Genomic DNA, 3786 nt, shown 5'->3' with positions numbered 1-3786 from the left:
GCGACGAACTCGGCCCGCCGGGCCCCCCAGGTTGGGCAGGATCCGGCCCAGAGCCGCAACCATCCTTTCCAACCGGGGGACCAGGCAGCGGAAATGCTTCTCGAAACGCCAGTGGCTATCGAGGATCAGCCCCAGATACCTGATCTGGGGCTTCACCTCGATGTCAGCCCCACCCACCCGAATCAGAGGGGGTGGCGAATCCTGCCGAGGTGAATGAAACGCAATCACCTCGGTCTTATGGACCGCCACCGTCATCCCCATCCCCCTGATCCGGTCGACGACGCGTTGCGACCCCTCCTCCGCATCTGGCTCGTACTTTCGCATTTTTCGCATACTTGTTGGCCAGATCCTGGCCTTTTGCTGGTTTGGATCACGTAGTAATGTGGGACCACACTGAAACAGTCAATAGAAGCTGGTTCCGATTAGTACTTTAGAGAATAACGCTGGTTATGCCTGGGTTAGTTCTCGTATTTGCAATCATCTGGCTCATTCTTTCGCGTTTTTCGCATACTTTTAGGACAGATCCTGCGTTTTATCTGGTTTGTATCCCGTAGTAACGCGGTACCACACCGAAACAGTCAATCAAACCTGTTTGCGATTAATATTTTAACGGATATCGCCGGTTATGTCTCGGTTAGGTCTGGGATTTGCACTCATCTGGCTCATACTTTCGCATTTTTCGCATACTTGTTGGCCAGATCCTGGCCTTCTTCTGGCTTGGACCACGTAGTAATGTGGTACCACACTGAAGCAGCCAATTAAACCTTGTTGCGATTAATATTTAGGAGGATAACGCCGGTTATGTCTGGATTAGGTCTGGTATTTGCCCTCATCTGGCTCGTACTTTCGCGTTTTTCGCATACTTATTGGCCAGATCCAGCGTTTTATCTGGATTGGATCCCGTAGTAATGAGGTTCCACACCGAAGCAGTCAATCAAACCTGTTTGCGAATAATATTTTAAAGGATATCGCCGGTTATGTCTCGGTTAGGTCTGGGATTTGCACTCATCTGGCTCGTACTTTCGCATTTTTTGCATACTTGTTGGCCACATCCTGCGCTTTTTCTGGTTTGGATCACGTAGTAATGTGGTACCTCACCGAAGCAGTCAATCAAACCTGTTTGCGATTAATATTTTAAAGGATATCGCCGGTTATGTCTCGGTTAGGTCTGGGATTTGCACTCATCTGGCTCGTACTTTCGCATTTTTTGCATACTTGTTGGCCACATCCTGCGCTTTTTCTGGTTTGGATCACGTAGTAATGTGGTACCTCACTGTCAATAAAAGCTGGTTCCGATTAGTATTTTAGAGGATAACTGCTGGTTATGTCTGTCTTAGTTCTGGTATTTGCAATCATCTGGCCAATAATTTCGCGTTTTTGGATACTTGTTGGCCAGATCTTGGGTTTTTTCAGGTTTGGATCCCGTAGTAATGTGGATCCACACCGAAACGCCCAATTAAACCCGGTTGCGATTAATATTTTAGAGGATAACGCTGGTTATGTCTGGGTCAGTTCTGGTATTTGCAATCATGTGGCACATACTTTCGCATTTTTCGCATACTTGTTTGCCAGCTCCTGGCCTTTTTCTGGTTTGGATCACGTAGTAATGTGGTACCACACTGAAGTAGTCTATAGAAGCCGGTTGCGAATTTATATTTTAGAGGATAACGCCGGTTATGTCTCGGTTAGGTCGGGGATTTGCCCTCATCTGCCTCGTACCTTCGCATTTTTCGCTTACTTCTTGGCCAGATCCTGGGTTTTTTCTGGTTTGGATCCCGTAGTAATGTGGTTCCACACCGAAACAGTCAACTAAACCTGGTTGCGATTAATATTTTAGAGGATATCGCCGGTTATGTCTGGGTTAGTTCTGGTATTTGCCCTCATCTGGCTCATACTTTCGCATTTTTCGCATACCTGTTGGCCAGATCCTGTCCTTTTTCTGGCTTGGATCACGTAGTAATGTGGTACCACACTGAAACAGTCAATAGAAGCTGGTTCCGATTAGTATTTTACAGGATAACGCCGTTTGTGTCTAGGTTAGGTCTGGTATTTGCCCACACCTGGCTCATTCTTTCGCGTTTTTCGCATACTTTTAGGACAGATCCTGCGTTTTACCTGGTTTGTATCCCGTAGTAACGCGGTACCACACTGAAACAGTCAATTAAACCTGGTTGCGTAAACTATTTTGGAGGATAACGCCGCTTATGTCTGGGTTAGTTCTGGTATTTGCAATCATCTGGCTTATACTTTCGCTGTTTTCGTACACATGCTGGCCAGTTCCTGGGCTTTTTCTGGTTTGCATAACGTAGTAATGTGGTACCACACTGAAACAGCCAATAAAATCTGGTTCCGATTAGTATTTTAGAGGATAACGCTGGTTATGTCTGGGTTAGTTCTTGTATTTGCAATCATCTGGCTCATACTTTCGCAATTTTCACACACTCGTTGGCCAGATCTTGGGTTTTTTGTGGTTTTGATCCCGTCGTAATGTGTTTCCACACCGAAACAGTCGATTAAACTTGGTTTCGAATAATATTTTGGAGTATAACGGTGGTTATGTTTGTGTTAGTTCTGGGATTTGTCCTCATCTGGCTCGTACTTTCGCGTTTTTCGCATACTTCTTGGCCAGATCCTGGCCTCTTGCTGGTTTGGATCACGTAGTAATGTGGGACCACACTGAAACAGTCAATAGAAGCTGGTTCCGATTAGTACTTTGGAGGATAACGCTGGTTATGCCTGGGTTAGTTCTCGTATTTGCAATCATCTGGCTCATACTTTCGCGTTATTCGCATACTTTTTGGCCAGATCCTGGTTTTTTTCAGGTTTGGATCCCGTAGTAATGTGGTTCCACACCGAAACGGTCAATTAAACCTGGTTGCGATTAATATTATGGAGTATAACGCTGGTTATGTTTGGGTTAGTTCTGGTATTTGCAATCATCTGGCACATACTTTCGCAATTTTCGCATACTTGTTGGCCAGATCCTGGCCTTTTTCTGGCTTGGATCACGTAGTAATGTGGTACCACACTGAAACAGTCAATAGAAGCTGGTTCCGATTAGTATTTTAGAGGATAACGCTGGTTATGTCTGGGTGAGTTCTGGTATTTGCAACCATCTGGCTCATACTTTTGCAATTTTCACATACTTGTTGGCCAGATCTTTTTTGTGGTTTGGAACCCGTCGTAATGTGGTTCCACACCGGTACAGTCAATTAAACCTGGTTGCGATTAATATTTTAGAGGATAACGCCGGTTATGTCTCGGTTAGGTCTGGTATTTGCCCTCATCTGTCTCGTACTTTCGCGTTTTTCGCATACTTGTTGGCCAGATCCTGGGTTTTTCCTGGTTTGGATCCCGTAGTGATGTGGTTCCACACCGAAACAGTCAATTAAACCTAGTTGCGATTAATATTTTAGAGGATAACGCCGGTTATGTCTCGGGTAGGTCTGGGATTTGTAATCATCTGGCACATACTTTCGCGTTTTTCGAATACCTGTTGGCCAGATCCTGGGTTTTTTCAGGTTTGGATTCCGTAGTGTTGTGGTTCCACACCGAAACGGTCAATTAAACCTGGCTGCGATTAATATTTTAGAGTATAACGCCGGTGATGTCAGGGTTAGGTCTGGTATTTGCCCTCATCTGGCTCGTACTTTCACATTTTTCGCATTCTTGTTGGCCATATCCTGGCCTTTTTCTGGTGTGGATCACTTAGTAACGCGGTACCACACCGAAACAGTCAATTAAACCTGGTTGCGATTACTATTTTGGAGGATAACGCCGGTTATG

Source organism: Colletes latitarsis, unplaced genomic scaffold (genome assembly GCF_051014445.1).
Source record: "Colletes latitarsis isolate SP2378_abdomen unplaced genomic scaffold, iyColLati1 scaffold0002, whole genome shotgun sequence".
Taxonomy (NCBI): Eukaryota; Metazoa; Arthropoda; class Insecta; order Hymenoptera; family Colletidae; genus Colletes; species Colletes latitarsis.
Note: the sequence above shows the minus strand (reverse complement) of the source record.